Here is a 27,726-nt window from a genome sequence, read left to right on the forward strand (position 1 = left end):
CTAGGGAATGAGGTTAAAAATAGAAAACTTTATTTCCTAAGCTCCTCCTTTCACACAAACAACCTTCAATTTCTTCCCTACCATATTCCTCTAGTCTGTGATGATTTTCATGGTGGAGAACTATGGGGGAGTCATAAAACCAAAAACTGTCTACTCTACCTCAACAACTAGTTTATTTACAAAATATTTTTAAAAAACTAATCTAATTAACTAAAATAAAATCTAGTACTAGACAAAAATTTCTTAGACTAACAAAACTATGCAAATCCAACACTAACTCCTACTATTTAATCCATAAAATCACATCTAAACTCAATGCAACATGACTGTGACTACAAATCAAAAATTTGAGATTCTATTCCACTTCAAAAATTGCATTGCCCCATTTGAGGCCATTATATCAACTACCCATAATGATGATTCAAAAGGAATCCTATTTTGCAAATGTTTTCATGCAACTTCTAAAAGTTGCAAACTATTTTCAAGCAACATTGTGACAACTTCTACATCTTCTTGCAAAATTAATTCTAAAGGTCTCTAATCAACCTAGAATTATGTAGAAATACCCTAGGAACTATTTTAAGAATAATTCTACCCTTTCCCAAGCCTTAAATTCTTTAAGACCTAATTTCTCCAATTTAGGCCCAATCTAGCACTAACAACTAGCAAAGAAATTAAACACCTAGTTTAGATTGAGCTTAGTCTAATCCACCTAGGAACACACAGGCAAGAACTTCTAAGGTAAAAAAATAACACTAATGACTTGGCTAAGGTCATTTCAAGACAAAATTTTAAGTAGATTTAGGAATGAGCCTAGGTTCTCCTACACCACTCTGAATCATAGAGAGTGAGATACTTGTAATAATAAGATCATCAACATATAGCACAAGTATCGATAGATCATCCCCATGACACTAGATTTACATTGTAGGATCATAATGATAGCATGTAAAGTGTGATACAAGAAAGAAGGAATCAATATTCTCATACCAAGCTCAAGGGGCTTGTTTGAGACCTTATAAGGAGCTCCTTACTCTACACAATATAGAAGAGTCCTACAAAAAACCCTAACTCTTCTCCGTATAGATCTTCTCATGTAGGCCTCCATGCAAAAAGGAACTCTATACATCCATATGAAATAATGTTCATCCCTAAGAAGATGCAAGAGAGAGTACAAGAAAATTAAAATTCATCTTGGTGATATGAGAAAAGGTCTCAAAGTAATCGAATACCTTCCACCTCTAAAAATCTATTCACAAAAAGACGTGTCTTGTGCCTATTAATAGAACCATTTTTAGCATACTTAGTACTGTATACCCACTAATAGCAAACCAAATTTCTTCCTTTTGGAAGAGGACAAAGATCCCAAGCATGGTTCTTCATTAAAGAAGAGTACTCCTCATCCATATCCCTACCCCAATCTGAGTGCCCTATCTCATGTGAATTTTTTTTTTGGATCATCTCAAATGACATGAATCTATAGTCTAGTACTAGATGGTTGAACATGAATACAATGAGAATATGTAGGATCTCCTACCATAGGTCAAGCTACATCAATAGTACTATGAGCCCACTTGGGTACTCATTAAACATTGGGTGGAGGTGGAGAAGGTGGATCATCATTAGGATCATCCTTAGATGATGAATAATCTTGTAGAGGAGAAAAGGAAGTACTAGCTAGGCAGTGAGGGAGAAGCTGGTGATAGAGGTGCCATCTAAGGATAACACTCACCAAACTAGAAATCTCACTAAAATAAGAGCTCATTGGAATTAGGATTAAACATGTGTGCCTTTACATCCTCATAGTAGCCAAAAAATATGTGTGGTCATCTCTTCCTCTCCATAGTTTTCCTCTAAGCATCTAGAATAAATTCCCAAGCATCACTACCAAAAAAATGGAATATAGAAACATTGTGCTTGATATGAGTCCAAGCTTCCTAAGGAGTCAAATGTTGCAATGCCTTGAGGAACCTGATTTTAAATATTGTTAGCACAATTGATAGCCTTGGCCCAAAGTTAAGAAGTCATAGCTCAAGATTATATCATATAATTGACCATCTCCCATAATGTCTTGTTCTTTCTCTTGACAACCCCATTCTATTGAGGGGTATGCGGAACTGAGAACTGATGATGTAACCCATGCTCAGTGCAAAAATATTTGAAATACTAATTCATATATTCCCTATCATTTTTAGTGTAGATACACCTAATAGAGAGATCATACTTCTTCTCCACAATGTCTTAAAGATTTGAAATGAATCAAAGACATCAAGCTTGTACTTCAAAAATTACACCCATGTGCATCTAGAGAAGTCATCTATGAAGGTAAGCACATATTGGGCACCTAAAAAAGATGGAGTGGGAAATGACATAAGATCATTGTGCATCAACTCCAATGACACCTTAGCATGCATGAATTTACCTATTAGAAAAGGATCTATGTTCAATGCTTTCTGTGTGCACAACCTTGACAAATATTGTCAATATAAGAGATCCAAGGTACTCCAGTTACTAGCTCCTATGTGCTCATTTATTATAGATATCTAGTTGATATGGCCAAAATGCTCATGTCAAAGCTTTCTCACTATGTCTTCATGAGAAACAAGAGAAATTACTATAGAATTAGAACTCTCAAAGCCATCAAACCAATATAAGTGAGACTATAAATCAAGACTCTTGGTAAAAGAAACCAAGTTAGGATCATGAAGGCCTTGAATAGCCACATCATATGGTGAGAGTTCAATTTTCTTACCAAAGGTAGAATGAAAATTTTTATAGAAAGACAAGAGGTTCATAGAAATAATTAGAACCAATAGAACATCCTATAGAGAACTGCCCTCCAAAGAAATAGTGTAAAAACATAAAATTTAAAGTTGTGCAGAGTCAATAACTACAATCTTTCTAGTAACCCTCTAAGCAAGTGAGGTAACCAAATCAAGTGACTGTGTTTGTGTGAAACACTTGAATCAATGATTTAAGTAGTAGGAGAAGCCAAAGATCATGCAAAAAAGAGAATGTCCTTTCCCTAAAGGAAGAGGTGGTGGCTTCAAAGAAGCAATACTATACTACTACATGGCCTCCTCTAAAGCCTTAAGAAATTTCCAACACATAGAAACTAGATGTCCTTCCTTGCCACAAAAATTGTAAGGGTGACCTATAAACTTCTTAGTCTTGGAGAAATACTCACTAGACTTAGAAGGTTTTCCCACATCATAGTGGATTTTTGTGTATCTAATCTAGGAGATGGCTTGGAGGAACTCTCACTACCGGCTAAAACTATTGTGGGATTCAGTTTCAGGTTCAACTTCCTTATAGATTTATGAGCAACTAATGTTTGGCTCTTTGATCATGTTAGAGAATCCAATTGTGTAAGCTTGGTCTGCTCTCTAATTAATCGATCACAAAATATCTCAAATGTGGACATGGTAAATATAGGTTCCAAAGCATCCATAGTGGAATGAAAGGTACATGACAAAATTTGAAAGTTTCCTCAAAGCTTTGACAAAATTAGATAAAGGTACTACTTATTAGTCTTCACTTTCCCACAATTGTGTAACAAATATCTCTATTATTTAAACCTCATCAGAACATCCTCACTAGAGGGAAATCATCATATAAATGTGATGTAAGCTTTGCCTCAATCTAAAGTTCTCTAAACTCATTAATAGTACCAAACAATTCCTTCAACTTGGTCCACATCTCTCAAGGAGTATACACCCATCAAGATGAAATTGCAATTTGTCTGAAACATTCAAAGAAATCAAGCCCATGGCCTCATTCATTTATTCCTATGCTACAAGGTCTAAAAAGGAACTTTAAAAAAATGGTTTCACTTCATCTAAACAAGACCAAAAACTCTTTGAATGGAGAAGTTGTGTAATGGTAGTTGTCCATGTGTAACAATAATGTGGCTTTAGAAGAACATGTGTTAGAATTTTTTTAGAAGGTGTTTATTTTGATATAGTTCTAGTTTATTGATGTAAATGACAAAAATAATAATTAAAATAACCCTCCACAATGAAAAAAACCAAACCCCAACAACTAGAAAGAATTCTTATATAATGAGAAGCGAAAAAAAAGCTCCAATTGAGTACCATGTGTACCTTTGAAAAAATTTGATGAAAATAATAAAGAATTCAGAAATTTATCAAGAAGAGCTTTCTAATACTTTTTTTGGATTAAAAAAGAGGTAAAATGAGCAAGTTATACCCTCCAAAATGTAAAAATGATCATTTGGCATCAACAGTGAAAAAAAAGTACCATACTAATAAAAACAAAAAAAATTTACACCATCGTGTCTATCTTGGTATCATCTTTCCAACGATATCTTGTTTCCTCAAATATGCCTATGTATGCTTAAGTTATGGAAAAAAAACCATAAGGTACCTAGAAAGCAAAAAAAGGCTAATAAACCCCTTTAGAAATTAAAAATTAGCCCTCTAGTCAACCATGTGACTGAAAATAGGCAGGGAGGGGGCTGGTGGTTCATGACCAATGCAGTGGTGGTGGGTAGGTGGTGCGTTATGGGAGAGCAACTATAGGCAGAGCCCATGGTGGTGAACCAATGGCATATTTTTAAAAATGTGCAATATTTTAATAAATATCTTTTTAATAAAAATTACCTGGGGGCATGTGCAGAGAGAGGGTCTTACGACCCTAATGGAAATTTTTTTTTGCCTCTCCTGTCAATGACATCCAAATAAGACATATTTTACATCAAAATAGGGATTTTTAGGCACTACAAGCTCAATGGTGAGACCCTTTTTTTCTCAAAGTGCATGAAAAAAAGACCCCCTATTGTGATAAAAACACTCAAAAAATCCTAGATCTAATCCAACAAATCCTTGTTCCTATTTTATTAGATAAACCTAAACAAGCTATAATAGATCTGACAATGATACTATGAAGGTTTTGAGCAATACAAATCAACAGATCTCATAGAACACTTGTATGCAAGAACCTATCATAGAGAAGCAAAGACAAGAGAAGGCAAGGGTTTGGCCCTAAAAATATGGAAGAATATATTTATCAAACCAAATAATGAGCAAAAAATATACAATGGATCAATCATTATAGAAGGAGACTGTAAAACCTAAAATGGAAACCCTAAGAGGTAAAAGTCATTTAATAATTAATATTTAATTATTAAATGAAAATCCAAGTGCATAAAGGGAAATCTTAAAAAGGGACTAAAGTTAATTTAATCAATGTAATTAAATTAATTCTTTACTCTTATAGTTTCAAATTCAAAACTTTCATTTCAAAAACATTTTTCATGACAACTCATGTGTTAACACTTTCGTATTTCCTATATTAATAAAATGATCAACATATAGAATAATTAAGAGTAAATCACTTGTAGCTGAAAATCTCAGCTCTTGAGTCCATTGAGAACATTTTTAAATCTACAAAAAAACTTTTTCTTGTCATACAACTTGATATCCTAATGGTTCTTCTATAAACAATTACCAATTCAAGAAACCATTCAAAAATTTGATTCAACAACACGTTAATAAATATTTCACCAAAAATTGTGTTTCCAATGCTAAAAAATCATTTATATGGTGTCTAACCTAGAAATTGGCTAGAATATGCTTCAATGTACAATTGATACCCAATTATGTTGAGAATACCTTCACCATTGATTTTACTTAATCCTCTCAATAAACCAACCAACTATATATTTTCTTTTGTAGATCTATTTAACTTAAAAAATATAATTTACTTTAGATGGATGATCAACTGGCTTCCATGTTTCACTTTATTCAATAGAAGTGTTTCCCTTACTCATAACTTTAACCTGTGATGCTTATTTTATTGTATCTTATAATTATCTTGGTTGAATAAGTTGAATATAACATACCAAAGAAAATATTGTAGCTGAATCAAAGACTAGTAGCACCTTTATAAATTTATTTAACACTTTCTATTTTCCTTAGAGGACTACAAGTGCTTGAAGGACTAGAAGATGGAGAAGGAACATCTTATCCTAAATCAATATTTATTTATCTTTCATTATTGAAAAATTAGTCCATTGTCATTTTTCATCTTTTATAAAGATGACTTTTGACAAAAAATAAACATCTTAATTACTACATTTTGTAGTTTATAACCTTTTATCTTCTTGATATAGCTAATAAAAAAATACTTCTCACTCTAATTAATATTGTTATCAATTTATTTAGATATCTAACTTTAATCAATGCACTATCATAACTTAAGATGTGCTACAGTAGGTTTTATTCCCTGCTATGCCTCATAAGATGTCATATTTTCTATATTGTTTACATTCGATGTCTATTTAATATGTAAGTAGTTGAAATGCTTGATCACAAAAAAATTGATAGACCCTTAGCTTTATGCATGCATTAGTCATTTCTAAAATAGTTAAGTTAATGTTGGAAATCTAATGTCAAAATGAGATGCTGAGAGTGGGGGAGTGAATCAAGATCTTAGAAACTTTTTCACTTCAAACATAAATCTTATTAAATTTAATTCACCATACACCTCATTAACCTTAACTGTGTATGAAATAAATCATGCACTATCATGTAATATCATATCTAACATATACTTGCACAAGTAAAATACATAAATAGGTATTCAACACATAACATAGGATTTGGTAACACAAAAACCCTCCAAGGTGAAGGTAAAACTTTGGTGGGGATGATACCTACAAAATATTCCTTACTATAGTAACAAAGCATATGTTAGGGTTACTCTTTTGGTCACTTCTGATGATCTACCTTATGAGGGGTCTGCTCTATTAAAATATAATAAGATTGTTAAGTCTATCTTTACAAAAATATTTTAACATCATAATTAAGTGAGTACTCTATTAGGAGATTTACAATAGGCCTGTTAGGACCACTCTATTCAAAGATTCACCTGATACACTTGTTAGAATGTAATAGTACCTTGATCCTTTAGTTTGCACTTAAATGTTGATAACAAATTTTCTCTATCCAATAAGTAACCACTTCAATATGATTGATTTGTAATATCTCCTCACTGCTCTACTTGGTCACCTTACTTCACAGTTTGTTGATTATCCTTCAACTTTGTATACACACATTCCTCTCACTCAAAATCTTCTAGGTTGAAACCCTTCTTTTATAGCCATCTAATGAAGCTTTGAAATCACAATCAACGATCCATAATCATTCCTTTTATTGCTTTACCTTTCCAATTTTTTGATTGGTCCATCATATTGCATAGGGATTAATGATGTGTACTTAGAGGCATAATTACCTCCTTGATTAGGTCCTCAAACTTAGAAACATGATTCATTCTCAGCAAAATGGTTTACATAAGATCTTGTGCCATTGTAGAATAATATATATGCAAACTATGTAACTCAACACATATTTTCTCTAATGCTTGGCTATGATTGGTTCTTCATGTTGTCCCTCAATAGGAACTACACTCAGCTTAAAATACTTTATCCTCTGAACTACTCAACTCATTTAGCACTCAACAACATCTAAAATTCTCAATAACTACTGATGTGCTTGGAAATTATGTGTACCTCGACACATACTGAACTTGTACACTTCTACACTATGTAGCTTAGCCTTAATAGTGGCTTGGTTGCAGTGTTGAGTGACTAACTCTTCCTAGTAAATGACTAAGTATTTTGCACTAATAGACAATACTAAGATTGTCTTTATGGTCAACAATCTCCCCCTTTGGCATTAGTGGAAAAAATACTTTGTTACTAAAATTTTGCACATGTGTAAAGTTTAAAGTATCAAGCAAAAAGGGAGAAATGTATTTTGAAAGATACACATTTGAATTCAAAAGTTCAATATTACATAAATGATTATTGATTTTTTTCAACAACAAAAATGTCATTTTTTTTAACAATGAGAATTGTTGAATTACAAATGTACCTCTCACACAAGACTACGAGAGTAGTCTTCACTACAATGATACTTCCTATCTTATACAAGAAAAGTAATAAAGAGAATGAAGGTAAATGCACAAGGGTCAAAGGGTGCCAGTCAATGCCTAGTAATGACTAGATGCTTGCTCCTTGTTGGTTTACCCATTGATGAGTTGCTCGCCAAGGTCCGAAGGATCCTACAATATAAAGAAGGTGGGTTAGATCATTATGATCTAAGAAAATATGGCATACCTCACCTCAAAATTGAGAAACACTTATACTTGTATAGAATAGAAAATAAGCTTTATAAGTGAAGCAACAACAAGAGATATATCAAGCATTGCATTGTATCCAAGTGTAAAAGATAAAACAAAATTTTAGGTTCATGAATGTCTTATTGAACAACAATGAAAATATATTCAAAAGCTATGCTAAAATAGCATAAGAGTGAACTTTTGATAACAAAATAGTATGGTCACACTGGCGACTAGAAGAATCATTTTGGGAAAAGTGTGACAAGATGGTAAAAATCATAGCAAATAGCAATAAAGCAGTTGTAGATGTTGTTATGATGCAAAGAAAGGTAAGATTAAATAACCAAAGAATATGTTTTATTCAAAATTCAACAGGTACAAGGATATCAACAGGCATAAAAGATGAAAAGCTATAGGAGAGAAAAAAGGTTAGAGCCAATGTCAAGCATACTCATGGTAGTAGAGTCAACTGGAAAGCAACAAACATCAGATGATCATGTTTCTATTTTATTGTATTAAAGCTTAAGAAAAATGAAGAAGGTTGTGCAATGCATTTATTGAAACAACTTACAGTTGAAACCCATGATTTTACATTTTTTGTGCACCCAAGATGTAAGAGAACTCTAGTAAATGCAACAAAAGAGATGTGTTTTCAGTAGAATATTTCCACATTTTCTTTAGCTTTCAGACCCAAAGACCAAATCAAAATAGTAGCTTAGAAGTGCAAAATTCCATAGTAAAAATTTGCTTGAAAAGAGGACATAAAAGTGTTTTCAATAAATACAAAAAAAGGACCAAGTCACAACAACATGAGGGTTTACCAAATCAGCAAACTAGACTCAAGAAATGGTGCATTAAGATAACAGTTATAAAGACTCAATCATGGTTGTTATAGTGCAATGGCTATACTAAGTTAGCTATGAAAAATGCAAAAAAAGATAATTGAAGGTTGTCATTTATAAAATAGCAAGAGAAGCACACTTTTTATTTAAAGCAAATAGAACTCCAAGTGCATTAAAATAACTTATAGCTGAAGAATGAAAACCCACATTTCCTAGGAGACGAGAACCAATAAATTTGTAAAGACCAAGTCATGAACACATGTAATTAGTAATGCTACAAACAAGCAGTGGAATAACTCCAGTATGGCATATGAGATTGCCTTTAAATCAGAAGCAAATAAAGCCTCATTGCCAAGGTTTGTAAAACTCTCAACAAACTCCAAAATAAGTCACAACAAGATTAGATTTAAAGGGTGATGCTTATAAGAACCATCTAATGCTAGAAAATAGCAGAGAAGCATCTAACGTGCCCTTGAAATGAGAAAAATTATGGCACACTAATTGCCAAGAACAAGAGAAATAATTTTGTTGAAATCCAACAGCTCAAATACCAAGTTGATAAGCAACTATAGAGTAGTGAATGAGCCAAAATTAATGGCTTAGTTGACCCAATTTTCTGTCAAAATTCTAGCTTAACATCTTCAAATTGATAGCATCAGTTACGACAATAGCAGAAGATTCAATTTTCATGGTGGAAAAGTTCAGAATTAAGCTTCATATTTACATATAACAAAAAATCAATGACATATTTGAAATCCTCTCTCCACATTTTCCTCAAAGCTCCATATGTTTCAAATGAGGAAGAAAGATGCTCTTAGGGCTCTTTTATGTTTTCCTCAAATCTTTTGCATTTTTATTTGGAATCCACAACCTTATAGAAGTCTAATTGAATATAGGAATATTTTCATGTCTTTATCATATTCCTTATATTATTATTAATATAGTTATACATTACTTAAAACATTGAAAGTAATGTGTAATTATATTAATAGTAATAAAATATTTTACTGAATATACTATAAACTAAGCAATATGATAATATGTTACTTAAAAATATATTAATATATTATCATATTGTTAAGTATTTCTTATATTTACATTTTTGTAAAAATTGTAATTGTAATTTATTAATTGATGTCATTATAAATCAATTAATTAAATAATAAATTTAAATGCAAATATAAAAGATGAGCCAAGATATTATTGCCAAGTTTGAGGATGCTTTTAAAGATGGAGGAGTTTCAATGAGGGAATCTCAGAGTTGGTTGAGTTCATTTAGGAGTGTGTTGACTCAGTTTGGAGCCTTTTAGTGGGATTTTAAAGAGCTTTCATTGTGAGGTATGAGGTGTCTTGACCTTTTCATCAAGTACATGTCATTTGGAGGTGTTTTAGGTGCTATTTTTGGGCCCTTTTTTCTAAATTTGACCTAGTTGGTTGAATTAGCATTGTACTTAATGAGTTTTGCACCTCATTCTTGGTAGTTCTCTGTTATGCAATTTGGGCTCTTAGTGATTTTTCTATCCTTTGGGCATATTTTTGCATGATTCTGTAACTTAGTTTATGATATTCAGAAGCTATCTTGGAGACTGTTTTGGCATAATTCTTATCATTTGCAGAATTGTGTTTGTGTGATTTGATCGAACTATTAGTGAAAGCCTTATTTTCCTTTTAGTTTTGTCTCACTTTTGTATGTATTCTATGATAAAATATATGGCACAGGTTACAAGTTGTGTATAGAAAAGTAATGTGCTCTCTATTGTGAAAGATTTCTTTTCCTTTACTGAGCTAATATCCATTTCAATCTTTCTACAAGATATTTATGTGCATGTAAATGTTAGGCAAGTCGTGTGAGTTTGAAGATTATTTCATTGTTTTCAAGTGTAAAAGTTTTCTGAATATCATAGATTCAAACTTTAGGTGCATCACCATAGGTTTAATTTTTCTTTTCTATATCTTTCTATCCCTTTTCCTCCTACGTTTTCAAGCTTTAAGTGAAGCATCTGATATGAACTGGCTTAGAAACCAGAGGTCTCACATCATTGCATGTCCCACATAGAAGTGATTCCCATGTTATACTAGGATTACTAAACTCATTCAGTTTAGTATCAAGTGCAAATTTTGGTACTTAACATACTTATCATGATTAAAATCTGACATTAAAAAAAAATCAAAAAATTTGAACAACTCCCCCTATGGTGTACTCAATACCTTTAGCTCAATTATCATATAGTATGCTATATTTTCAAAATATTTTCCAAAAGATTTTTGTTCAACTTTATCTCCTTATTACTCCAACATTTAATACATTTCAAAATATTCAAATGTTAACATTTTCTCCTTGTTTTTTCATAGTGACATTCAATTTTGGCCTGGCGATCATACCAAATTATTTCAAAATTGGGTGGTGCAATCTCATAACAATAGCCATAGTCTTGTCCGAATTATTCTTGATTGTTTCAAGAATTTGTCTTTCAATATCAAATCTGGCTCTAAGATTCACCATGTTATCTACTATAGACACTTGTTGTCTTTGCATTAGATCCTTTGCAACATGTAAATCCCTTTGCATTAGTTCCAAATGAGGTAATATAGTGCTTTTATAGAAGTAAACTCATTTTAGTGTTGCACTCCCCATGTAACAACATTGACTATTTACCTTATAGAAATATGATCTTTGTAAAATACACCAAACTGGAACTAGGATCCAAGTATAGATATAATCCATACTTTAGTAATTCTATATCATTTTTATCCATTTTCTCCCTTATTTCCTTTGTAAATCCATGAACATTGCATATTTTGGAGAATAATGTATTGGAACTAGTAACTAATTGCTCTAGATTAGTAATTAGAGTGGAGAGCCCAACCTTTTTAATTGTAATCTCAGTTTCAAACTTCTCCAGTACTTTAATTTCAAACTTCTTTCTAACCACTGTGTAAATTTCTCTTGATTATTTATATTAGGGTCATTCAACTTCTAAATATATTGATCACTTGTTCAATTATGGGGGCCTTCTTATCTAAATCATCTACAACAATAGTATCAAGAAATATATCTTTGATATCATATAATACTTTCCTTTGTTGATGTTCTTTTCTCATTTCCTCTTGCTTGACCTTTCTATCTAGCAAGTCATTGAGTGTTCTCATTTCCTCTACACTCAATTTAAATGTGTTCTAATTAGGAATCAAAATCTCTTCATCAGGAGTAACAAGTTTACTCTTCATGGCTCGTGGTGAGTCCCTCACCTTCTTCTTCAATCTCTTCTCTTTTGAATCTGGTGTGTTGGAGCTCGACACAGTTTGATTTTCTTAGATAGGAACTTCTAAACTCAACCTTTGTGGATCCTCTCTAGTATCCTCGGACTTATTAGGCTCCTCAAATATCTTGGTCTCTTTAGGTTTTCTCTCTTTTTGCATTGATTAATGTTTCTTCTCATTTTTATTAGTAATTTTGTGTTCACTTATTGAACTTTATTGTCAAGCCTCCTTTTCTCCCTCCTGCAGAGGTCCTCAAGCACTTTGTTAATTACCATTAGTAGATTGATCTTCTTTATCTTCCTCATTCTTCTCATTCTTCTCACCCTTTCTACTAACAATAACATTGCATTCTTTGGCATAGGAATAGTTGGAGTAATAGGTGTTGAGTCTACCTATTGAGTGCTTGTGTGTCAATCTTATGATAATCCTTGACTTGTTATAACATATGGTTTAGGTTCAACAAAACTTCATGTGTTGACTATGATAATAGAGTTTCCTCCTTCTTCTCTAGCTTGGTCAACATAAAAATCTTCTTCTCTGGTTCATTCTTTACAGTTTCTTCATCCGTCACATCTTTAACTAGACTTCCTTCTGGTTCATCTTCAATTGTGATTGTCTCAATTTGTTCTCCACTTTCTGGAGTAGAATCATCATTAAAATCTTTTGTATTATCCAACTCAACTTTCTCTCCCTCATCCTTCTTTCATCATCAATCATCAGTCCATAGACCTTCTTCCATATGATTTTGATTTCTTCTACTACATTCTCTATTTTTCTTTTCAAAAAAATTGGTCCTCTTAGGAAGAAATTTACTATTGTACTCACTCATGGCCTTAGAAATCTATTTTCTACTCATCTTTAGTATGACATTGGAAAGTGTGTCTTCTCTTATATGCCTCTCAGTATTTAAAGAAAAATGTCATCTCACATCTATCTTATTATACAATTCATTAGGTATTAAATTATCCAGCTTCAATGGAGCATACTTGAAATTTGACATCATATCCAAAATTTTCAATTCAATATTTTCCTTATCTACAATATCTAGTGTATCATACTAATAGATTTGAAATCTTCCATACCTACACTCCTCTTAATGTTTTCACAAAATTCATCTATAGTGTGGAGTGGCTTGTGCATTGCAATCCTAAATTGGCTTGTGTCATTTGATGTGGTTCTCTCTTCATCATCTTCATCATCCTTTGGCATAATAAATATTCTCCTTGGCTTCTTTACAAGCTTTCTCATCTTAACCTCTTCTTTTGTGTTTCTCTTTGAGAATGTTTTCCTTTGAGTAGGCTTGATAACTTTACCTAGTCCTTTCTTTGGCTCGATCATTTCTACAGTAGCTTCCCTAGTCCTTTGTCTTATCACTCTTTGATTTGAAGGGATAGGCTTGGTGACCTTCTTTATACTCTTTCTCTCTTGAGGTTCAACTTGCACTATCTCTTTTCCTTTTCCTTCTACCTTCTCTTCTTCATTCTCTTCTTCATCTTCCTCACTATACATGTCTTCACATTTACCCTTGGTGATCTGCAATGGTACTTCTTGCTCATCTCATTCACCAAATTCCCTCTCTAAACTTTTTATCATTCTTTTTCTATTCTTTTCAATCTTAGTTGCATTAATGTGTATAGTGATCTTCACTTTGGATGTCTCATACCTACTGAATGGATTGGCATCCTTGTCAATGGGTTCATCTAATAATGTAGTTATTATAGTTGTAGCTTCATCAATGTTTATCTCATTTTCTAATGGCCTCAACCATAAAATCCTGGGGATAACTTCTTGAATGTATGTTCTATTAGTGTCAACTAGGAAAAAAACATCATCATCATATTTGTCAACTAAGGATTGAGGTATTCTTTACCTATTTTTCATCTTCTTCTTGAGTTCCTAAAAATATCCATCCATAACCTTCTCAAATTTATCTCCCAACTAGTTAATGAACTCATTAATTTTTTGAGTTACTGGTTTCTTCTTATTCCAAGTGACATTTCCAATGGCAAGGAAAGAATTATGAACATAAAAGAATATAAAAACAAGTAGTGAACCAAACTTACACATGGTGTTCTTTTCTTTTTTGATGGTCTTAAGATTTTTATCCAATTGTGTTGATTGCAGGTTAGCAAGGTCATATGTGTGGTCCTTCTTTACAATTCTCCATGCCACATCTATTGCAACATAGGGAACACTATCCAGTCGGCTAGATTGATAGAATTTATGAGCTATAACCTTCACTACAAACTCAATCTCTAGATTTGTAATGGTAGAAATAGTCATGCCTCACCTATTCCATACTTCCAATGTGTTTTTCTCAATCACATCCTTGCTTTGGGAACAATTTTCCTTAACCTTGTCCATGATAGGGTATCTAGTTACCTAGTGACTAATTTGTCTTGTGATCTCAACTAGTCCAACTTCCAACCATAGCTTCATGTTTTTTACTAAGCTAAGTAAAACCTTTATTCGATCAATTTTGAAAACCCTAGGAGAATTTAGGGCATGAGTTAACCCTTTCTCAAAAATGTGTTTGTGTTCTTCATTTAGTTTACCATCAAAGAAAAAATTCTCATAAGAAATCCTCAAATTAAAATCTCATACCTCACTGATATTACACATGTAGCATGCTCAAACATCATGAATTAAAATGACTCTTAGTGGGATTGGGGATAGAGCACCTGATGTCTCTCCCTTTGCTGCAATCTTTAGATACACCTTAAACTTAGGTGGATTACATGCTTCATTTCTGATCAATTTGATGTTACTAATATTTGATTCGATTTTCTTCTTTTCTATAGATGAACTAGATTCCATTATCATGCTTTAGGGTTTGATCTTTCATTTTGATTCACTCGATCACAACACAAATCTCACAAATCTTCTTTCATAGTTGATGACATGCAATAGATCTTCTTAAACTTGCTCAAGTTCTCTCATAAGTCACTCAAATAGAACCTGAGTGACTTATGACTGGGTCATGGTTAAACACTTTTCTTGGCTACTTAACACTTCTCAAACTCTAATACTGACACTTGGCCATCTTTAACTTTTCAACTTGGCATCCAAACATTCACTTAGTTTACACTACAATGATGTCCCTATACATCTAATCTTATGCTGATTTTAACTTTCATGCTTTCAATATTAGGAACTAATGTATTATTTGACAATTTGAAATACAATTCCATATATACCTATTTATTTTAGTTAGAGGTGTTGGAATCACCTAATCCGTTGGATGGGGTGAACACAACTTCATCCTTTGCATTGCTACTTCCATTTAGATTTCTTCTTCTAGGTTTGACTCATCTAATCTCTCACTTGTTTAGCATTGACCTTTACTTTTCCATTATTCTCTTCATTATTAGATTTTGGTGCTCAATTCCTATAGTTTTTTCTTAAGTGACTAATCTTTTGATAGTGAAAGCATACTAGACCAAAGTTTTTCTAGTTTCTAGATCTTCCTCTGAGATGTATTCTTGTATAATTTTCTATAATATGTCCATACTTTCCACATAATTTATGAGTAACCAAGTATCACGATCCCAAATTATTACATTGTCTTTCTTTTTGGGTGTCGAATTGTGTTTTGCATTTGATCTACAATCTTGTGCCTTGTGACCATAATTATGACATGTCTATTCAAATCTAGATACAACTAGTGTCTTTGATCTACACTCATATGCTTGATTCCCATGCTTTTTGAAATTAAAGCAATTACCATTATACATAGGTTTAGAATTAGACTTACCAGTTTTGCTCTTGTAGACCTTTTTTTATATGACATATTTTTCCATAGTGATAGCATGTAGGCTTCTTGTTCTTTGGTTTTTCATTTCTTTATTATCCATGCTTTGATGACTCACCTTTCTTGGTAGATGATATAAACTTGGTATTTCCTAATCTAGTAGTATCATGAGGTCTTTGTGCTCTTAACCATTTGTCAAGTTCTCTCATGGCCTCTCTAGATCTATTCATTCTTTCAACAATTTCTTCAACTCCCCCTTTGCAACCTTAACTTGTTTCAATGCAATATGGAAATCAAGAATATGATTCTCAATCACCTTTCCAATTTGTAGGCTTCCATCTCCAAGATCTTAGACTCAAGTGTTTAGGATTACTTCTTAGAGAACTGAGCTCTGATACCAACTGTTAGAAATCTAATGGGAAAGTGAGATGTTGAGAGAGGGGGGTGAATCGAGGTCATAGAAACTTTTTCACTTCAAACATAAACCTTATTAAACTTAATTCACCATACACCTTATTACCTTAACCTTGTATGAAATCAATCACATATTGTCATGTAATATCTAATCTAACATTGACTTGTATGAATAAAATATGTAAACAAGTAATCAATATATAACACTGGATTTGGTAATGCAAAAACCCTCCAAGGTGAAGGTAAAACTATGGTGGGGATGCCACTGAAAAATGTTCACTACTATAGTAGCAAAGTTCCTATTAGGGCTACAATTTTGATCACTTCTGATGATCTACCATGTGAGGGGTCTACTTTATTAAAAGCTAATAAGACTATTAAGTCTTCCTTTACAAAAGGATTTTAACATCACAATTAAGTGAGTACTCTGTTAGAAAATTTACAATAGGCCTTTAGGATCACTCTATTGACAAATTCACTTGATCCACTTGTTAGAATGTAACAATACCTTGAGCCTTCAATTTGTACTTAAATGTTGATAACATATCTTCTCTATCCAATAAGTAATCACCTCAATGTGATTGATCTGAAATATCTCCTCACTACACTACTTGATCACCTTACTTCATAACTTTTTGATTCTCCTTTAGCTTTACACACATGCATTCCTCTCACTCACAACAACAATTATTGGCTTGAAACCCTTCTTTTATAGCCATCTAATGAGGCTTCTAGATCACAATCAATGATCCACAATCATTCTTTTTTCTACTTGACCTTTCCAATATTATGATTGGTCCATCATATTGCATAGGGATTAATGATGCATAATCACATGCATAATAACCTTCTTGATTAGCTCCTCAAACTTAGAAAATTGATGCATGCTCAATAAAATGATATACATAAGATTTTGTGTCATTCCAAACTAATATATACTCAAACTGTGTAACTTGGCACATATTGTCTCTGATGCTTGGCTATGCTTGTTTCTTCATGTTTTCCCTTAGTAGGAACTATACTCAAATTAAATTTCTTTATCCTCTAAACTACTTGGCTCATATAGCACCTGACAACATCTCAATTCCTTAGCAACTACTGATGTGCTTAGCCACTATGTCTACCTTGGCACATACTAAACATGTACACTTCTATGTAGCTCAGCGTTTATAGTGGTTCAGTTGTAGTGTTGATCAATCAACTATGCCTAGTAAATGACTGAGTTTTTTGCACTAATAGACAATACTAAGGTTTCCTTTAGGGTTAATGGTTACTATACTCAACAAATCCATTTTGTTAAAGTGTATAGCTAGTAGAAATTTTCCTTTGAACTCAATTTTGAAGTAAAAGCATTGAAATTAATTAGAGGTGAATTTTTTCTTTCTATAAAATTGTAGGATTTTGATAGGACAACAAATTTGTTTCTCTCTATTGACCTTAACTTAAATTCAAAAATAGGAAAATCTTAAAAAATATGCCCTTAATAAAATTAATCCAAATCATTCAACAAAATTCATCTATAACAAGGGCTTTGTTTGAGGAGTCCTTGGTTATTCTGAAAAGAGAAGGGTGAAAAAATATCATAATGTTCTGTAAACACTAAAAATGCAATTGTAATTAGTTTCAAGTAGAATAAAAATAAGACAAACATTAAGTAAATGAGAAGTCGAGAATTGGTTCAAAAATTTGACGACTAATAAATATTTTTTTTAATAATATTTATAGTAAAAGTATATTGTCTTTAGTTTAAAATAACTTATTAGTAAGTTCTATAGTAAAATTTAGATAGTAAAATAATAATGGTACAATGGTAAAAAAGTAGAACATAGATATCAAAAGTCATTTAAAATAATAGAGAAATAGGATGAATAAATATATTTTTATTTGCATGAGATATTTTGATTATTTTGTTGTAAAATTTTTTAAAAATATTAAGTGTGGAGTAAATAAAGTTAATCAATTTATTTAAAAAGTTTAGTGAACAACAAAAAATTATAAAGATTTAATAAATAAACATGATGTACCTAAAAATGAGAGCTATTCTTTGCAAGTTCAGTGAACAACAAAAATTATAATCTTACAAATGAGTTAAAACATGCAAAGAAAGGATATTTTTCCAAATTATTGTTGTTGATAATTTCCATAAGAAGAAGTGAAAAACAATAGCTAATTGTAGAAATCATAAAATATCAATTGATATAATAATCTACACAAATGACTATTTGACCACACAAAAAAGTCCACATTGGTGAGCAACTAAAGACATTGTGGGTCATAGATTTGGGACATCCAAAGTCTACAGCGTTCAACATTGGAGGTTCATCCTTTCCTCTTCATTCAATATTGGATCTGATCCATTTTGCTATTAGATTTGACTGTCCAACCCAAGTATTTTTAGATCATGTACACTCTATTTGTAGACCTAAATGCATATTTTTCTTCCCCTATTTCCTCTTTTCTTTGAGTAGGTCTAGGACAAAATAAAGTTAGCATAAAGACTCGTTATGGCTCTACAACAACAACAACAAAAAAGAAAAAAAAGCAAAATACAATGCTTCATACTTTTCTAAAACAAAGTATGTGACAACGAATTCCCTACCAATCTACAATAGATATGAAATTCTTAAAAACTTGGAGGAAGATCCATTATTGGGATAGGGCATAGAGATGGACCGAAACCTTAAAATCATAAGTATTCAAAGGTCAGATGAAAACCTAGTGATGAATTCAATCAAAAAACAAAAACGTTATTTCTTAAAAACCAAATATGGGTGCAATTACAAGGAAGGAGCAAAAGAAACCTAAGTTTATAAGCCATCACAAAGATTCAAAGGGTAGAGGAGGGTTCAGATTGCCCAAGGTAAGGATGAGGAAAAATCATTACAACATCCAAGCTAGGTATCAAAAGTAAATTCCGTTCAACTCGAAAAAAAATATGAAAGGCAGTACAGGGATAGCAAACAACTAGTGGGTATGTGCAAGATCATGGTGTACCAAACTATGGCCTTAGGTGGCAGTGAAAAATCAGAAAATCAGGTTTATGTCAACTTGACACATAATTTTGAAGTGGTTATGGCCTTTATATCAAAAAGTTGTAAGAAAATAATTTGTAGAAAATTGAATGTAGTTTCTAAACTACTAGGCCTTATCAGGAAAAAAAATAATTGATTGGTCAAAAGTTTGAATTTTAATGCAGTACTAAGAAAATTTCAGGGCGAAAATAAAAATTAGGTGTATGTCTGACCACTTTAATCAAAATCAAATCATAATATTTTTTTAATATAATTATAGATATGAAAACTAGACTCATGCCCGAATGTGACGCATATTTTTTGATATTTTTATTCCAAATAAATAATTAAATATGAATTTTCTACCAAAAAATTTTCGGATTAAAAAAAGTCTCGTGTCTGACCACCCTAACTAATAGAAAATTTGATCAAATTTTTCTTTTTTTGTTTTTTCCTTATACTAGGCGAAGTATAGAATGTGACGCAACTTTTAGATTTAAAAAATGTTATACCGTTTGAAAGTTATAGCTATTTTTCATTCAGTATGTCAATCAGCACTTTACAATAATCTTCATTGATAATTAACTAATAAATACTTATCGAACTCAAATTTTGACATAAATTATATTGATGGAATCTAGAGAGCGATATTAAAAAACCCATTTCGTTTCATTCAATTTCGATCAAAATAACATTGTCAGACGGCTACCCGAAGTCTGAGTATCACTAAAACTCTCTATAAACACGTCTTTGGGGTTGACCGGGCAGGCTTGGTAAATACCAAGCCTGATCGGATATCCGATTCAAAATCGGATATCCGATTTGACATCGGATATCCGATATGGCTCGGTAGTCAAATTTCAAAAATCTTCAAATTTTGGAGGGAAATTCGATTTAAACGTTCTAGTTTTTTATTTTTAAATTATTTCACTTATATTAATATGTAAAGGCATATTTTAATATATTATATATATATAATAACGTAATGTAAACATGCAAGATATAATCTAGTAATATATAATAATATCTTATGTTAATCTTATTACAATCTATAAATATAATATATATTATTATTATTTTTACTAAATATAATAACGTAATTTATATATATATAAAATACGTATTATATATTATTATATTAATATGTATGTTATTAATATATACAATAACGTAATATTTTCATTAAATGTAATATGTATTATATATTATTATATTAATATGTATAATAATATAATATTTATATAACAACGTAATATTTTTATTAAATATAATACATATTATAAATATTATTATATTAATATGTATGTTATTAATATATTTATATAATAACATAATATTTTCAGTAAATATAATAATGTAATATGTATATGTATATATATATATATATTATTATATTGATATGTATATTATTAATATATATGTATATTATTAATATGTATATTATTAATATATAAGAGTCAAAGGGGGTCATAGGGTGACCTATAACCCTCTTTGACCTATTAAATGACGACATATGTCCCTAGGACCCTCAGGGACATAGCCGAATCGTTCATATCGGTCACCCTATGACCCCCTTTGACCCATTAAACGACGACATATGTCTCTAGGGGTCCTAGGACCCCTAGGGACATATTCGAATGGGTATTATGGGTCAAAGGGGGTCATAGGGTGACCTATGACCCTCTTTGACCCATTAAACGATGACATATGTCCCTAGGGGTCCTAGGACCCCTAGGGACAGTCGAATCGTTCATATGGGTCAAAGGGGGTCATAGGGTGACCTATAACCCCCTTTGACCCATTAAATGATGACATATGTCCCTAGGGGTCCTAGGACGCCCAGGGACATAGTCGAATCATTCATATGGGTCAAAGGGGTTCATAGGGTGACCTATGACCCCCTTTGACCCATTAAACGATGACATATGTCCCTAGGGATCCTAGGACCTCTAGGGACATATTCGAATGGGTAATATGGGTCAAAGGGGGTCATAGGTCACCCTATGACCCTCTTTGACCCATTAAATGACGACATATGTCCCTAGGGGTCCTAGGACCCCTACGGACATATTCCAATCGTTCATATGGGTCAAAGGGGGTCATAGGGTGACCTATGACCCTCTTTGACCCATTAAACGATGATATATGTCTCTAGGGGTCCTAGGACCCCTAGGGACATATTCGAATGGGTAATATGGGTCAAAGGGGGGTCATAGGGTGACCTATGACCCTCTCTGACTCATTAAACGATGACATATTTCTCTAGGGGTCCTTGGACCCCTAGGGACATATTCGAATGGGTAATATGGGTCAAAGGGGGTCATAGGGTGACCTATGACCCCCTTTGACCCATTAAACGACGACATATGTCCCTAGGGGTCCTAGGACCCCTAGGGACATATTCGAATGGGTAATATGGGTCAAATGGGGTCATAGGGTAACCTATGACCCTCTTTGACCCATTAAACGACGACATATGTCCCTAGGGGTCCTCAGACCCCTAGGGACATATTCGAATCGTTCATATGGGTCAAAGAGGGTCATAGGGTGACCTATGACCCTCTTTGACCCATTAAACGATGACATATGTTCCTAGGGTTCCTCGGACCCCTAGGGACATATTCGAATCGTACATATGGGTCAAAGGGGGTCATAGGGTGACCTATGACCCCCTTTGACCCATTAAACGATGACATATGTCTCTAGGGGTCCTAGGACCCCTAGGGACATATTCGAATGGGTATTATGGGTCAAAGGGGGTCATAGGGTGACCTATGACCCTCTTTGACTCATTAAATGATGACATATGTCCCTAGGGGTCCTTGGACCCCAACAGACATATTGGAATGGGTAATATGGGTCAAAGGGGGTCATAGGGTGACCTATGACCCTCTTTGACCCATTAAATGATGACATATGTCCCTAGGGGTCCTAGGACCCTAGGGACATATTCGAATTGTTCATATGGGTCAAAGGGGGTCATAGGGTGACCTATGACCCCCTTTGACCCATTAAACGACAACATATGTCCCTAGGGGTCCTAGGACCCCTAGGGACATATTCGAATGGGTAATATGGGTCAAATGGGGTCATAGGGTAACCTATGACCCTCTTTGACCCATTAAACAATGACATATGTCTCTAGAGGTCTTAGGACCCCTAGGGACATATTCGAATCGTTCATATGGGTCAAAGGGGGTCATAGGGTGACCTATGACCCTCTTGACCCATTAAACGACGATATATGTCTCTAGGGGTCCTAGGACCCCTAGGGACATATTCGAATGGGTAATATGGGTCAAAGGGGGTCATAGGGTGACGTATGACCCTCTTTGACCCATTAAATGATGACATATGTCCCTAGGGGTCCTCAGACCCCAAGGGACATATTCGAATGGGTAATATGGGTCAAAGGGGGTCATAGGGTGACCTATGACCCTCTTTGACCCATTAAACGACAACATATGTCCCTAGGGGTCCTAGGACCCTAAGGACATATTCGAATGGTTCATATGGGTCAAAGGGGGTCATAGGGTGACCTATGACCCCCTTTGACTAATTAAACGATGACATATGTCCCTAGGGGTCCTAGGACCCCTAGAGACATATTTGAATCGTTCATATGAGTCAAAGGGGGTCGTAGGGTGACCTATGACCCCCTTTGACCCATTAAACGATGACATATGTCCCTAGGGGTCCTAGGACCCCTAGGGACATATTCGAATGGGTAATATGGGTCAAATGGGGTCATAGGGTAACCTATGACCCTCTTTGACCCATTAAATGACGACATATGTCTCTAGGGGTCCTAGGACCCCTAGGGACATATTCGAATCGTTCATATGGGTCAAAGGGGGTCATAGGGTGACCTATGACCCTCTTGACCCATTAAATGATGATATATGTCTCTAGGGGTCCTAGGACCCCTAGGGACATATTCGAATGGGTAATATGGGTCAAAGGGGGTCATAGGGTGACCTATGACCCTCTTTGACCCATTAAACGACGACATATGTCTCTAGGGGTCCTAGGACCCCTAGGGACATATTCGAATGGGTAATATGGGTCAAAGGGGGTCATAGGGTGACCTATGACCCTCTTTGACCCATTAAACGAAGACATATGTCCCTAGGGATCCTAAGACCCTAGGGACATATTCGAATGGTTCATATGGGTCAAAGGGGGTCATAGGGTGACCTATGACCCCCTTTGACCCATTAAACGGCGACATATGTCCCTAGGGGTCCTAGGACCCCTAGGGACATATTTGAATCGTTCATATGAGTCAAACGGGGTCATAGGGTGACCTATGACCCCCTTTGACCCATTAAACGTCGACATATGTCCCTAGGGGTCCTAGGACCCTAGGGACATATTCGAATGGTTCATATGGGTCAAAGGGGGTCATAGGGCACCCTATGACCCCCTTTGACCCATTAAACGATGACATATGTCCCTAGGGGTCCTAGGACCCCTAGGGACATATTTGAATCATTCATATGAGTCAAAGGGGGTCATAGGGTGACCTATGACCCCCTTTGACCCATTAAACGATGACATATGTACCTAGGGGTCCTAGGACCCCTAGGGACATATTTGAATGGGTAATATGGGTCAAATGGGGTCATAGGGTAACCTATGACCCTCTTTGACCCATTAAACGATGACATATGTCTCTAGGGGTCCTAGGACCCCTAGGGACATATTCGAATCGTTCATATGGGTCAAAGGGGGTCATAGGGTGACCTATGACCCTCTTGACCCATTAAACGATGATATATGTCTCTAGGGGTCCTCGGACCCCTAGGGACATATTCGAATGGGTAATATGGGTCAAAGGGGGTCATAGGGTGACCTATGACCCTCTTTGACCCATTAAACGACGACATATGTCCCTAAGGGTCCTAGGACCCCTAGGGACATATTCGAATGGGTAATATGGGTCAAGTGGGTAATATAATTTATAATATATTATACTTTTTCATTATATATTATATTATAAGATATTACTTTTTATTATTATATTATATTATATATATATTATATTACATTACTATATATTATAATATATGAAATATTATATTATATTATTATAATATAATATGTTATTATAATATTATTATTATATTATAGTATAATAATTATAATAATAATAATATTATTATATTATAGTATAATAATAATTATAATAATATTATTATATTATAGTATAATAATTATTATAATAATAATATTAAATAATATATCATACTATTATATGATTTTAATTATTAGTCGGATATTGGATTTAAAATCGGATATCTAATAAGGCTCGGCTTAACCTTCTAGGTTTGGTTCCTGGATAGGTAAAAAAAAGTCAAAGCGGATTTTGAAGCACTTTTAGGCGTCTTCAAACTCTTTTTTTTTCACATCGCCACTTTTTGGCACACCATGATCCTGCACATAACCTGGTGGTGCTCAAAAAATCCACAAAAGTCTTTCCCAATAACCCTAAAATAAATGGAGATGGAAAATCTTACATCCCCCCTCAAGATTTGTGGCTCTTCACAATTTGGAATGGGCTAGAAACAAAGAACCCAAATTTGCCTAGATGGTTGAAAGATCATTGTGTAGACTACGTAAGTATATATTCCTTATCCAATAGACTAATATATAGTCAATGTAAAGAAAAAAGAGTTAGAGATGAGCTTCTTTCATGCTCTTTTAGTTTTTATAGAGGATATTTTGTTAAATCTATAAAATGGAATCCAACTTTTAGTGAAAATCATGCCTAAAAAATTACATATACCTACCCAAGTAATGATAAAAGCATTACTAGTAGAACTTCTTCATCTTCAAATTCTAAAATGCATTTATTTGGCAATAGGAGATTTGATAGGTTTTGAAGCTAATTATAATAACTCTAACAACATCAAACTCCTTATTAACATAGAGCCAGACTTGCATAAAATTAAACCACTTAAAATAATAAAAAATAGATCTATCTATAACATTAATATTTCTAAGTATGAAGGATACATTCATGACATAATCATTTTAGACTCTTGCAAGAATCCTCAATTAGATAACTTTGAGTTTTATGAAATAAGCTAAAATTTAGAAGAATTTTTTCCTATGTCTTCTACTTGGAACAAGGCCCAAAATAGGGATCAAATACTAGAAAACCATGAGATCTTAAATTTGACAAAGAAAGTAAATGAACATAATGCAATCACTCCAAGGTTAAATGTAGGAAGAAAAATGTGCCTACCGAAGATGGTAATAGAAGAGGGTTAAATACTAGAGGAAGGTGGACATACTTTTAATACCCACTATTGTTCCATAAAATAACCAACACAGGATGATGCATGCCAAGAAAACAATGAATAGTCTAAAAACCCAAGAAATTTAGTCAATAAAAATAACTTTGAAATGATAAAATATAGAGGTGGGGGAAAATATAAATAGATTGTAATACTGTGAAATATGTGTGAAGAAAAATATTTTCATAAAAGATATTAGAAAGAATTTAAAGATATATAAAAGATTAACCCATTACTTGTTACTAATTCAAAGTGATTTAAGTGATCAATTAATCCTTCGGGACAAAGCACTCAGAAATTATATCACCAATCTAGATGGGGGCCTTAAAAATAAAGATCAACAGAAAAATAAGAAGTCCCAAGAAAGTACCATCTCTTTATCAACAAAATGTAGTCAAGGTCAAGAGAAAACACTACAGTAAATGAACCCTCGTCATCTTTACAAGGAAAATTAATTGAGGATATAGAAATGTGTCAAGAATTATTAGAAAGAAGAGAAGAAATTAATAACTCTACAGAGAAGGTAATTACCAACTATTCTAAAGAAGGCACAAAGATAGAATTAAATAGAAATCAGGAAGAAAAGACAGATCTAGAAGCAAATAAGAAGGAGAAGATAGGAAAAATGAACATGGATGATGAATTAATTGATAGTCCCAAAGAAAAAATAATAATCTCAAGATGATTGGATAGAAGAATTAAAAGTGGAAATAAGAGAACTCAACATTAGCAAGAAGAGATCTAAGGAGACTAAACAAAAATCTTAATTTTTTTGGCAAAATCCAACTTAAGGGAAGATATTTTTTTATGATGACATATTGGAACCATCACCTCTAGAAAAGAAAGAGCAAGATGGAAAAAAAGAAGTTAACATCCACAAAGAAATAGGAAATATAATTAGCAAATATGGATCATTAAACAAAGAGGAAATGCGTCAACTTCAGGAAGATGCAATGCAAGATTAGGAAGAATTCGGTGTATAGATTCCAACATATTGGATGCAAGATCAAATAGAGGATAATGAAAATGAAAACCAAGAAGAGACTATGGAGACAAGTCTTATTGTAGAAGGAAATATAGACACTTGAATCAATGATCTAATAATGCAAGAATTGATAAAAGAAGAAGAGGATAGAGAAAATAGTGTACATAAGTGGCAGAATAAGAAAGAAAAGGGACAAGAAAAGCCTACTGAACTCAAAATAGCAATAGGTAGAGCCAAAAAAAATTAAAATGATCAATGATATCCTTAATGCAGGGAAGGGGAAGAGTCTTCCCATAGACCAATGTGTCTTACTACCTAGAATGTTAGAGGCCTAAACACCCTAACAAAAAGTGATTTTCAAAGAGAAACCTAGCATTATTTGAATAAGAGATAATACTATTACAAGGAACAAAATTTGACAAAGAAGGAGAAAAATTAAAAAAGAAACTAGGTTATGATGGAATCTTCAATCCCGTATCTGGATTATTAGGAATTTTCTAGGATCCAAGAAAGGTCGAATTCACTCTTCAAAAAACAAATAAAAATTGGATGGGAGGAAAAGTTAAAAGCTTCAGAAGTGGTCTTCAATTTATTATAATAAATGTTTATGGACCAACTCCTATTGTAGATAAGAAGGCAATACAGACATAAATAAATAAAAAATTTGGATACTCTTCCAATAGAAAACTTTATCTTAGGGGGGTTACTTTGATGCAATTATAAGCCTTGAAGAAAAGTAAGCTAGGTCACAAATAGTTACATAAGTCATCTCTAATTTTAGAGAATGGTTTGTAATAAATTCCTTCATTGATATTCCAACATCAAATGAGGTTTTCACATGGAATAATAAGAGGATAGGCTTCTGCCAAATTGTAAAAAGGAATGATAGATTCATCTATAAAGGTGATTTTAGTTATTTTAATTTTTCTTTCTCGACATCTATTTTCCCCTATGCTGGTTCATATCATTTCCTAGTTAAACTAGAAATACAAGAACACAAACCAACTAGAAACCCCTT

This window comes from Cupressus sempervirens, chromosome 2 (assembly GCF_028749045.1).
Source record: "Cupressus sempervirens isolate cs-2001-9-10 chromosome 2, ASM2874904v1, whole genome shotgun sequence".
Lineage (NCBI taxonomy): Eukaryota > Viridiplantae > Streptophyta > Pinopsida > Cupressales > Cupressaceae > Cupressus > Cupressus sempervirens.